At 39.0% G+C, this 13,692-nt stretch overlaps 1 pseudogene; it reads right to left on the bottom strand.

Moving 5' to 3' along the window:
• Positions 1-941: 941 nt before the first annotated feature.
• Positions 942-11,211, bottom strand: LOC139446404 (multiple epidermal growth factor-like domains protein 10; annotated as a pseudogene).
• Between the last annotated feature and the right edge of the window lie 2,481 nt (positions 11,212-13,692).

Raw genomic sequence — 13,692 nt, 5'->3', positions numbered from 1 at the left:
CAAATAATATCAAGTAACTTGACAAAGTTGATATTTTCAGGATTGGCTCAGGAAACGAGGTGAAACTGTTAATTGACAAGATAAGCCAAATGTCATATTCGTTGTTTTTGTTTTTTTCACAGATCTCGTCGGAAGTACAAGGAGTCAAACAGGCAAACTAAAAGTACGTAATGCGAAAATATGATGTCACTCAGATAAATACAATACTAAATTTCTACATGCATAATAAAAATGGTACATGAATTTTACATTCACACTAGGCTTAAAGTGACAATGGTCAAATATATTTCTATTGCAAATAAAGAAGTTGGCGTGGATTAGAACGTCATGTGGAAGCAGTATGCAGGTTGTGGTTTGAACGTCAGTCTAACCGGAAGGGTCGTGGCAGCTGTTCGATAGAAAACATCAGGTTTAAATGACATACTCATTCTCACTGGTGATGCTGCTGGACCGCAGTTTAAAATGAGAAAATGCTTCAGTTATACACGTGACATGTAATAGTGCATGTGGATACGTGTATCATACAAATCAAGACCATGTGTATTGGAAATACATGAATATGTCATGACATATGCTATTGACCTGCACAAGAGATGACTTTACAGATGTATCAATAATGTTCATGCGTATACTGCATCTGGTAAATATAAAACATCAATAAAAGAGAATAACCAGTTTTGATTATCCGTCGAAACAGATTCTATTTTGGCGTAAAATAGCCGTGCAATTTATGTGGATGGACATCTGAAAATCAGCGATGGCACCACAAGAATTTGTAGCACTACTAAAGCTATATATTTCCACATAAAGTAGTCAGTTCTCACATCCGTCTGTTGTGTAAGTTTTGATTTAATATATTTGTTTTTTTATTACAAAGAGATATACAGAAGTTGAAAAATAGAAACAAATATCGATTATCTAATGTTTTGTTACTGTTATTCTTTTCCTCTGTTGATGTTTTTGTATCATATGATTCAACGTAGAACTTGTGAATAGCTTGCGAAATATACCATGGTCATGTACTGACAAAGCAGGCAAAGTTGGTGAAAATCGCTTCAATTGATTTCTATAAAAGGTCAGATATCCAATTCCACAATATTCCCACGCTAAGCTGTCTTCGTAAGTCTTTCTTAGATAATGAAAAAGCATTCGATAGGATATGGCACGATGGATTATTTTACAAACTACATAAACTAGGCATTAAAAGGTAATACTCTTTTTCTCTCCCCACTTTGGATCGTTTTGGTGAACTTTCACCAAGACCAATTGTAAGTGAAAATGACAGACGGCGAGCCAAAAGGAACAACTGAATTCGATACCTCGCAGCATAACGTCGTGCGTCAAATCCAATGGCAGGACCCGTGTCTTCAGGTGTCAAGGTGACCGATACGTCAACCCACGTGTTCTTGAGGCGTTATGATGTGGGTTAGAATAACTGCTACAAAAGGGACTCAAGTGCTTGTGATTGATATACATTGAATACTTTGAGATGCTGGGTAGAGATTTGTAAACGACCGATTTAACGTTATTTCAGCACAGGGCAATCCCGATATTGCACCATAATAACGCCGGACCATATCTTGCTTGAGTTGTATAGTAGTTAGTGACCAAACGAGAGAAAAAGATGTTGACCCCACCCAGGACAATGTTGTTAAAAAGAATCTGCTCTGTATCAATCTACAACAAGGCAGTTCTTTTGATGCAACTGATTTTGATCAGTTCAAATTCGGCCCTGATGGTCGCCTGCATTAGCATAAGGAGTGGTGCTGTCAATGTGTTCATATGTGTTTTCCATAACTGGATCCTTGGTCTTCTCATCTAGAGATATGTAGTTATCTTCAGGCTTCTTCTGTAAAGCATCCAGTTGACACTTCAGTCTGAAATATACAGCAATAAGCAAGTAGTACACAAGATGATTTGTTACATAGAGAATCTCACCTTAGTGTATTTTGATATCAAATATATCAACACGATATAAAAAGTGGGAAAACAACCAGGCTTGTCGAGGAGTTTTTCCACTTTATCAAGGAGTGTTGATATATTTCATATCAAAAGTCACGTGGGTGAGATTATAATTATCATCCAACATCATTCTTCCAGCTTTTTCAGTTTGTAGACAGTAATAAGCAGTGTCTGGTTTGCACTGGTGCACTGGTTTGCGAAACATTGTGATGCAATTTCATCGCAGCGATATCTACAATGTCGACATCGCGTGATCTCACCCAAACGATATTTCCTGTGGGTTGGCTGGTTGGTTTGTTCTTTAACGTCGCACTCAGCAATATTTCAGCTATATGACGGCGGTATGTAAATGATCGAGTCGGGGCCAGACAATCCACTGATTAATATCATGAGCATCGATCCACGTATATGGGATCGATGACATGCATCAAACAAGTCAGTGAGCCTGACAACCCGATCCCGTTAGTCACCTCTTACGGCAAGCATGTTCGCCTTTTACGGGCACGGTTGCTGAAGACCTATTCTACCCCGGATCTTCATGGGGACTCCTATGGGAGCCAGTTTTGGATGATAAATTCTATCACCACTAGTTGTTTCTTGTTTGTGATGCAGAGAAATGCAATCCTAGTATTCAAAATCTATGTAAGGAGAATGTCTGGTACGTCTCTGTGACTTTTTAATCAATCCTTATTGTCTCTTTAATAATTGTCTCAATCAATCAATACAAGTATCGCCAAATGTACGCTCCACATTCGTACATGTTTGTACGACTTGATACTTTCTTAGAATACTTGACGTACATGTACATTATCGTTGTAGGTCTAATCAACTGAAGTTCTGTGTAAAATAATTGAAATGAGTTTCATGTTATATTATTGAGTATGAATGCAAAGTAAAACAATAATGAACGACGTATCATCAATATGATAAACAGAATCTGTAAGTTAGAGTTTCTAATGTAAATTCATTTTGTGTTTGTCTGTCCATTTTACAATGATCTCCGAAAGAAATATATAAAAGATTATTTAATAGCAATGTCACCGATAAACGCCTTTGTAGTTATGCTGACGACAAAGGACGAATCAAATATATTAAATCTTTCTCTTTATATTAAGCATGCATTAGCCAAAAGAAATGAATTAATCAAACAACGTGTATATCCCAATGTGTAACATATATAATTGTATCTACATGCGTAACTCTTTCTTGTATATGGGCCGGTGGCCTTTTGTACAATAAACTTCTTTGACTGTGACTTAATGTACAATCATTCACACGGAACCATTTACTATTGCCCAATATTATGAACCCTCTTTTCATGTTCATGATATTTTACACATTACAAGATCCTTACCTTCTGATGTAAAAGATGGACGTCAACAGAGCGATAACAGCCAAGACGAGAAGTGTTCCGAGTGTTGCTACAACTGGCGTTTCCCGGCTTAAACATCCTGGTGTTGCCGAAAACACTGTACAACATTGTTTGTGAAGACAAGTAAATCATTCATATTCCTTAATACATTATGTAGTCTTTACAAATGCCTTGATAGGTTTTACTAAGTTCCTTTTAAAGAGAAGTATTGACTAAACAAACGAGTTTTATAATATTGATTAACCAGCAGGATGACTAAGCAAAAATTGTAAAAATCGACTTCAAAATGTAAAAGACAGTAAATAGATTTTATTATTTTTCCTATTGAATTTAGCGTCCTACCTTGACACAGGGGCTTCATGAAGTTGCCCTGACATCCTTCAGCACATTCCCCACTGGACTTATCACAGATCAGGGCGTCTTTACACTGACCACATCGTGACATGCAGTCATCCCCGTACATACCATCAACGCATTCTGACGAGTAGACGACATATATGTTTTTGCTGAATACTTTATTTTTATGATATATTGGCAAGGCTGCAGCGACTAGGGAAGGGAGAGTTGTTATCATGTACAAAGAGTGAACATTTACATCCATCACATCGAAAATGCATCCCACCTTTACAAGTGGGTTCTTGAAACCCTGGAAGACATCCCTGATCGCATGTTCCATTGATTTTGTTACAAGGCAGGTTTCCTTTGCATTAACCACACTCGGACTGACAGTGGTGTCCATGACGACCGTCACTGCAAACTGTAACAAATAAGATTTACCATTAACAAAAAGACAAAACGTTTCAGGTTTGTTGACAATACTGAAGATCAAGTACCTACCCTGTGAACAGACATCTGGCCACCATCCAGGCTGACATCCTCTGGGACAATTCCCTGTCACCTTGTCACAGACATCAGTATCCAGACAGTGACCACACTGAGATGGACAGTTGACACCGTATCGTCCGTCCGGGCATGCTGTAGACAGTAACATGAGCAATCGTCACTGAATATAAACTCTTAGCGAGGACAAGCTTTGATTAGGCCGTGAGTCACACAGGTACAAATGTGTACATTTTGTGAGCATGAGACAACATCAAATCATGTCAGGCACATATTGTCCATTACTATGGTCAAGTTCATGTAAACCATTTAGTTCAGGTTCCTATATACATGCAGGCAGATTTAATGATTGTTTAATGTTTCTACTATTTTACAATAGAACTTTTCATGTAAATTACAGGTATTGACTAACGACACAAATGTTAAAGAGTTCGTTTCCAAACTAAAGAAGATGTATCCATTGTTCAGTTAGACTACCTCATATTATCTCAATAGGTTCATATCCTAATTGCATGTATACGCCACTTCGTTTCGTTTCTTTTGTTAAAAACGGAGATGCATTAACTCTTAGGCACATTTTCACTTGTAAATTGAAACATTACTGGGGTTGAGGAGCAGTTGTTCATGTGGCACTCTCGATGAGTTATCAACGACGAATCAGTATATTTTGAATATGTCTCCTACTTTTCCTGTTAAATAGCGAGAGATAAAAACGAAATACTTTAAAACATGATCATTTCATTGTATCTTTTAATTACAGCCTGACTTACACTGATTACACCTGTCACTGACCCACCCTGCTGCACATCCTCCAGGACATGTTCCATTTGTCTTGATGCAAACATCGCCATCCAGACAGTTGCCACACTGGACGCCACAGTCCGGGCCATAGTAACCATTTGGACATGCTGTTGACATGAAAGATTTATAACTTTATATATTAATCTCTGTGGATCACTGTGGACCTAAAATGAAATAATGCATTTCATTAATGACAAAATTAAATTAAACACATAGACATTCATAAACCTAGCTATAATTTCAGGTAGGTATTTCCCGAAAAAAACGTCCATTAAATTCTCGAGTCGAAACAGAAACCTAACGTTATGTATAAGAGTTCAATTTGAAGAACACTAATTGTAGATCATAGATGCCAAACATAAACAATGTTTAGTCAGCTGTTTGTCGGCATCGATCTAAAAACACAGAAACACTCTTCAATGATCTGAACATCACAAATGGATGTCTATTTATCATAAATCATTATCTAATATGAAATACATTATAGCTGGACAAAGAGAACATGTTGACATATTGAATTATTTGTGTAATATGTCACTGCATGTATAAATATTGTTGATTCTCTCGTTGAACATATGTGTCCATCCTGCAGCACATCCTCTAGGACATGTTCCTGTTGATTTGTTACACACATCCAGACAGTTTCAATACTGGGACGCACAGCTGATACCATACAAATAGATGATTGAATACATTGTGTTTAACCCAAGCAAACATCTGCTGTGGTTAAATGTATCACCAATAACACCGACTCTGACGTCGACGTAGCCCAGATTTGACAACAAGGATGGAAGGATGAATTGGATAGTATTACCCGCAAAATCTAACAACCATCAGAAACGAACATCTAGCAATTTGGTACAGTGTTTCCGTTGAAAACGCATATGATTAGCTATGTATTTTCACTTAAATCATTGCTGTGGGGACAATAACGAAAAGAACTCTTGTATGAATCGTATTTTGAAGAATCCCAAAAAATTCAACTTGCCAATGAAGATTTCAAAGAGCACCAAACGACGCTCCCTCAAAATTTGTTTAGTCAGGGTTAAAGCAGTCAATGCCTTATCAAAGCGAACAAAGGATTTGCATGCGGAGGACATGTTTCAATAGTCAACCCATCACTGACACAAATTATGTGAGATGCATTTTCAGTTTTGGCTGTTTTGGTCTCGTGCTTGTTAGGATAAACATAAACACCCATCATCCCGAGGCAAGTGAGTTAACTGACTATGCAAGTCAAGTTTCTACCTTTGCCGAACTAAGCTTGGATTTTTTCGGGCTCGATCGTACCGCCACCATCATTCTAACAAAACTTGCGTTTACTTTAAACAAACTGGAGGCGCCTGGTCAAGACGATATGATAATCAAGATCGATAGTGTAATAAAACGGCTCTTACTTAGCGAAGGGTATCAGATCACTTGAGCACCTAGATAAAAACATGAAAAGATTTGGAACATATCTGTTGACGCTAAGTTAACTGTACCCATGCTGTGCTAATCCTTCAATCGACCGAAATCTACACGGCAGTTTACGAACCGGGTGACGATTTCGTAGCGCGATTTTGACCCATTAGTCCAGGCAAAATACAATTCAATCATTCCAGCCTAGTTCAGCAAGGGTTGAAACTGGACTTTTATAGTCAGTCAACTCCCTTGACTCGGGAAGATGGCAACCACCTGATATCATCCTTATTTGATAGTGTCACAAACACATGCTTATGTTAAAGTCGTGCAATGGACTCATGATTATGTTTTAGAGTTTTGTCGCTTTTATTTACACAACAAATCAATGGAAGTGGGAGGGGGATATAAAAATGGTTGCTGTCCGTCCGTCCGTCCGCCCGTCCGTTACGTTTCCGGAGCATGAATGGAAAACCGTTTAATATTGTATTTTGAAACTTTGCATACATATCAAACACATGCTCAAAGAGTGCCTTTTGATGTTTTGGTATTTCTAGAACAATTATGTTGTCTGTGTTTCCATGGCAACACACTTGATTTAGACGCAAATACGTGTAGCATTCGTATCTGGAGCATAACTCGGAAACCGTTAATTATTTTATTATGACACTTTGCATGTGTTTCAAAACATGCTGAACTGTTGCCTTTTGATGTTTGGTATTTCTAAAAAATGATGTTCGTACTTTGATCACAACAGACCGTACTTAGACTCACATACCCGTAGCATTTGATATTCTGTTAGGACACCTTGCATAGATATCAAAGACATGCTGAACTGGTGCCTTTTGTTGTTTCCAAGGCAAATACAGGTTGCTTTCATTACCAGAGTGTAACCTAAACAGCAGATGTTTGTATTGCTCATTTCTGGATCATACATCCATAATTATATAAAGATATTTCCATGCAACGTTATACCCCTTTTTGAGACTTCTGAAATTGTCATGCTGTTTTGGATGGTTGTCAGAGAACCTTTACCATGATTACATAAGTAAGCACTCGTCACCACTCGCCCCTTTCCGTAACCTGCAAGAAGACTCGTCCCCCTATCGATGAATGTTATGTGCGAAAATACCACAAACCAATCAGAATGCGCGTATGATTTCAAGTACTCCGTCAAAGAATCCCTCAGAAATAATTTTTGATTTTACATATGTCTTGCATCTAAAAATATACTCAAGACACAGTTAAATGTGCTCAATCATACTGTATAGTTCCGCACGTCGCGATGTGCTTTAAATTTTATCTGAAATATATATAATATATGGGGAGATTTATGTGAACCATTACGCAACGAATTGACAATTGTTTTAGGTGTGGCCGTTTGCGCTAAGACGGAACCCGGTCGCAAAAAATGGCCACCAGTGGGGCACGAGTCGCTATTCGGCTTGTCCCGGAATAACACGAGTTGGTCAAGAATCATAAGTAAGATGTATATTACTTGACAAAAGACCAATTAATGTGGGACCCGAACCAGCCAACTTCCTCACAGTAAATTAATGCGGAATATATTTCACGTCAAACGAAAGTAGTATACTCACGTTGAACACAGGTGTCCGTTAACCACCCTGCTGCACATACGCCTGGACAGTAGCCTGTGGCCTGGTTACAATAGGCAGCGTTGCGGCAGTTTCCACACTTGGAGGTGCAGTTTCAATAGAAACCGTCTGGACATACTGTACATGATTGTAAAGTAATCAATCGGCCAGCTGTATCATATATTAGACACAACAATTACATAAATGCAGTATATCATTACGTATCTATGATGATATATCCTAGAAACATCATAGGTACATACTAAGTAGGCAAATGTTAGCACCAAATGCCTTGCACTTACCAAATATGTCCTCACGCTTGGATTACGTATCAGAACTGGCGTAAATTAGTTAATTAGTAATGGATTAAACGCTGAACTTCATAAGGTTAAAGGGACACATGGAGGTTAAATATCATGAAAGGGTCAGCAATAAGAAAGTGTTACTAATGGAATATACGATGCACGTTCACTTTTGTCCATTTCCAAGACACTGATCCCTGCTTATTTTACAGACTTGCCACAGAAAAACAGTTTGCTCAATTGACTCAAGGATTTGTGGATATACCTCTATGACATCATGTAAATCGCAAAGAAAGATTATCATTACGCAATTCCGTGTATTTGAGGCTCGGAACCTGTACCTGATTGGCAATGTATTCCCATGTACCCTGGAGCACATCCACTCAGACACTTTCCAGTGATCTTGTCACACACTTCAGTGTTTTGTGAACAGTGACACTGTTTGTCACAGTCCTCATCAAACCAGCCATCGCTGCAAACTGAAATTTAACATTATAAAAGTAGAAGCTTTTTCAAATCTCATTTCATGATTCATGAACAACAAAATATAATCAACAACACATTTAGGAGAAATCGGGAGGACAATCTGCAATTAAATGTGAAGTATATCTGTCCGTTCTACTGTTTCCTTTCGAGCGCTTATTTGGAGACCTAGTTTCTGTAATGTCATTTACACAAATAGCTTTGGCCAGCCTCGTGCGAGAGATCTCGGGTGCCACTTGAAGCTGCTAATCGGGGGTTTGAACGTTTTGTCTATCAGCAATTGTCGCAAGAAGAATAATTTAACTTAATGTAACCAGGCTAACTCTGGATGTTTCTCACACATTGAACAGACATACTGTGATACTACTTCAATAGTATTCAAAGCAACGTTCGGTTCACCCAAATTATGTTTCTAGGTTTGTCAGCACCATACCCGTGCTCGTGGGTTTCACCGAAGTGGTAAACGTCTGAGACCTGCATCACTTCGGGCTTTCCTCCCACATTAAGCTGACACGCCGTGATATAACTGGAATACTGTTAAAAGCGGCGTTAAACCCTACTCACTCACTCACTCACTCAAAGCAACGTTAAAACCCAAATGTTTCATTCAAACGATCAATGGTGTATAGTAACCTACCAAATATCTGCACCTCGCATAGCGTGAGATAATCACTTGTCTGTATGGTGAGTGTGTTTCCAGTCAGTGGCTGTTGACATCTGACGTCAGCTGTAGCAGCCGGATGGGTATTGGTTGACCGCTGGGTGCACAGCTGTCCACCGACGAATATCGTCATGCCTTTGTTTCTCTCTAGAACTGCATTTCAATGGGAAAATGTGCAGTGCTTTGACGGCCAGGTGTTCACAAATCACCAGATCGATTAGCGCCGTGTTAAACGGTACAGCATGTTATGGCATACACAAACACAATTCCTAAAAGACGTACATTACAGATGTTACCTGAGATATGGGTGATTATGCCTGATGACCCCAACGTAGCTGTACTGACAATATTCAGAAAACACCTGTTATTAAGCAGAACATCCACCAGCGATACATTTTAGTTTGTTAATAACTTAGTAATGTGAGGTTATGTGTTGTTCAACATGCTACATTTTATTGATCAGTTTCGTATGAAATTAAACAAAAACAACATTGATATTGTACCACCCATACTCACAGTCATTACGTAGATACAGCTTGATGCGTTGTATCTGGTCTGTGTTGGCGGTGTCCAGGTACACTGTCCAAGTTTGGACTCCCCCGTGTGTATGTGTGCATGTCAGTGGTTTACTATAGAAGTCGGTGGTAGCTCTGCCATCTACAGCATATTTGGCCTCGAAATGGTGTGATTTATTCCCTGTCAGTTGATTGTTTTCACTGTATGTACTGCTCTGGTTGGCACTTCTTCCTAAAGCAATATTTTCTGAAGAGAGAGAAACCATGTACAACAACATATACACATCAGAAATGGTGGAAACAGTGCCAGAAGGTTAATTATTTAGTGATATACATTTTACTTAACATAACTGAGCTATGGAAATCCTTTGGAAGTCAATGTGGAATACAGATGTCAGCATTGCTGGTATACAAAAACACTACTGTATACTGACGACCTAGTCTAACATTGTTGACAATATTGTCTATGACAAGAGACAAGAAACAAGTGTTGTTGTTTTTAATTTTTAATTAATGTAACCCAACTTGGAATATATTGACTAGGTAAGATGGGCACATATTTGCATGCCTGTGTCCCGAGTATATCTGAGCGTAATGTTCACGGTTGTGTTTGTACATCTATGTGTACTATAGCCGGACTTCCATCTATGTTTAACACTTTAAAAGATGCTACAGATCCAACGAGGACAATGCCATCTACAGTGATTGTCTTAATTTAAACAGGAACGGGTCCAGCCGTTGTATTGGCCTGCATAACTTGAAAGAAAAAACAAATACAAACGCCGAATACTCACGTCTCTGGCAGTAGGAACCAAACCATCCCTGTTGACATCTGTCTGGACTGCCGACCTGGCTACAGGGAGTGGATGGGAACAGGGAACAGGCAGTCACAGTGTCACAATGGCACTCGGCATCTAAAGAGATATTTCGTTATTTGTACAATGTAGAGATTTTTACATATGAAATAGACTGGAGAAATGAAGAGGAAATAGATGTATTTCGTGTTCCTTACAATGTACGGATATCTTCCATTACACATAAAATAGACAATAGAGAATGTAGATTTAGATTCTACAAATGTAAAATGTGTCACCTTCCTACTTCATATCAAGTATTAGCTAGAAATGTTACAACCAGTACGCCACTTATCATGTAAAACTAAGCATTAAATGCATAGTTGATACTAAAGAGAATATGTAAAAAAACTCATTAAACATTACCTACCAGTGAGTGTCCAAGTGATGGAGATCAACAGCACCCCAGACAATAACCATTTCATTTCGTCTCGGGTCTGTTTCTTAAGAGATGAATCTTGAAACGAAATAGACACTTGCGTTGATTCAACCACTATTCATATTTCATATACCGACATGCATGCATAAATAAACACGCATAGTTATAGAGGACATGCTACGTGCCTATAACAAGTTCTACTTTTGTAGCTGGGAATCTCACAAATATTTACTAATTGGCACATTTCCCATTCAGCGACTATCCTGTCATCTTGTCAAGCTGCCCTGACATTTGATACGAACCCGTTTCTCGATACCATCGAAACAATGTCACAGTAAAATATAACCTGATATAGACAGTATAAATGTACAATACTCTGGATGGATGCTTGTAGCATGGCCCACCTGTCGAGAGGGTCGGGGACAGGCCTACAACATATCTCTATGCCGGACACGTGCTCACAGAGAAGTATGGCTCATGGTTAAACATAACAAACGCACTCACAACGTTGTGGGTTTCAATTTCAACAATATCTGCATGTCTCCATGTGCAGATCTACTTCATTATAAAATAATATTGAAACATTGTAACTGTAACTTTGAAAAGATTAAATTATGAAAAAATATTAATAACTTTACCACTGTAGATATACCAATGTCAACAGTATCACGTATGCCACAACAATTGTGTTATCTTAATAGCCCATGTACCTTGGAAACAATAACAAATGTTTCAAAAGGTCATTGTTGTGAAAACATATTACTAGACAACATCCTTGGGATCCTTATTATCATGTTGTCATGCGTTTAAGAAACCCGTCAAGACAGCCTCGATAAAGACACGAACAAGCTGAGGTTAACAAACATAAACAAAGTCAAAGATCAGTAACATTCGAGATGCTTTAATACATGTAAACACCAACATTTTATCGATTTATGATTCATGCCTTAACGTTTTCCAATAGGTTTCTACTAAATGTCAGGAACCAATATCACATGTAAAACGTATTTCGCTCAATATGCAAACACTGTGATTTTAATACATCATTAATACTTAATATCATAAGGCAACTGGGAGTGGGCACCCTCTAATAATATACAATAAACCTTATAAGGTCACAATACTCGTCACAATTATGAAGTCACTTATTATGACGCAACATGCATGATGTACACTATCATGAAACTTTTGAAAACACGTACAAACCGTTAAACAAATGTACATTCTTCAATTTATAAAGATAAGGTCCAAATGTGAGTCGAGGGATCATAACGTATACTGAGTCAAATTAAAAACTTCACATTTTTAAAAGTAATCCCATATATGATATACAACGGACAAATGTATCAGAGAAGGTAATTTTTAATCATTAATGTCCAAAGAAGGATTTTATTTAACGGTGGTAACCGTAATTTGTTCCAAGCACCTACGGTATTCGGTAATAACATCAACAGTTTAAATCATAAGTCCCAAGCACGAGAATCTGATGGCACACAAGTTCAGTAGCGTGTATGGCCACTATGTGCGTTGACAACTGCCACACAACGCCTCCGCATGGACCTTGTGATGCTTGTGAACATATGATTGGGAAGACGACGCTATTGTTGCCGCAAAATGGTGCCAAGATCTTGCAAATTCTGTGGTTGGTTCTGAGAAGTGCGCAGACTTCTGCCAAGAGCATCCCAGACGTGTTCGAAGGCATTGAGGTCGGGAGACCTTGACGGCCAGTCCATGACGTTGACTCTCGCATTCTGAAGGAAATTTCTTGTCAAAATTGCTGTGTGGGGTCTGGCATTGTCGTTGTGGATGATCAAACTGGGTCCATGTGCTGCCATAAAAAGCAGAAGTTCTGGTGCCAGTACCTGGTCGCGGTAAGCAGCAGCGTTGAGGTTGCCACGGATCACAAGAAACCTGGAACGTGCATTGCCTGGAACAGTAAGCACCCCACACCATGACACTTCCGCCTCGAAATCTGTCAACTTTCTGTACACAACACTGGGCGTAACGTTCACGACGGCGGCTCCACACCATCGCCCTACCATCAGCATATCGAAAATTAAATCGGGATTCATCACTGAAGACGACTTGATTCCAATTCCTCTGAGTCCATCGCAAGTGTCGCTGTGCTCACAATTGACGTTGACGTCTGTGTAATTGAGTCAAATTCGGCCCGCAGTATGGCCGTAGTGCTTGAAGGTGAGCAGTTCTCAGACGGTTTCAAACAGTTTGCGCACTCAGTCTACCCCTAAACAGTTCATTTCTGGTTGATGTAGCCGTCAAAAATGGGTTACGGAGGTGACGTAAGACAATCTGACGATCCTCTGCATGTGACGTCACACGTGGTCGACCTAGCCTGTAAATCATAAACAGTCCGTCGACTACAATCCATCGTCCTTGCGACTTCAGCTACGGACATTCCCGTTTGCAACATGCCGTTGGCACGTTCACGTTGCACATTTGAAAGGCGTGGCATGACAAATGGCCGTAAAGACTTTTGTTTTCTTGTGTTTTTATGACTACTAACAAG

Source organism: Haliotis cracherodii, unplaced genomic scaffold (assembly GCF_022045235.1).
Source record: "Haliotis cracherodii isolate W230 unplaced genomic scaffold, xgHalCrac1.p SCAF_6, whole genome shotgun sequence".
Taxonomy (NCBI): domain Eukaryota; kingdom Metazoa; phylum Mollusca; class Gastropoda; order Lepetellida; family Haliotidae; genus Haliotis; species Haliotis cracherodii.
The sequence above is the reverse complement of the archived record's forward strand: the minus strand, read 5'-3'. Positions and strand labels throughout refer to the sequence as shown.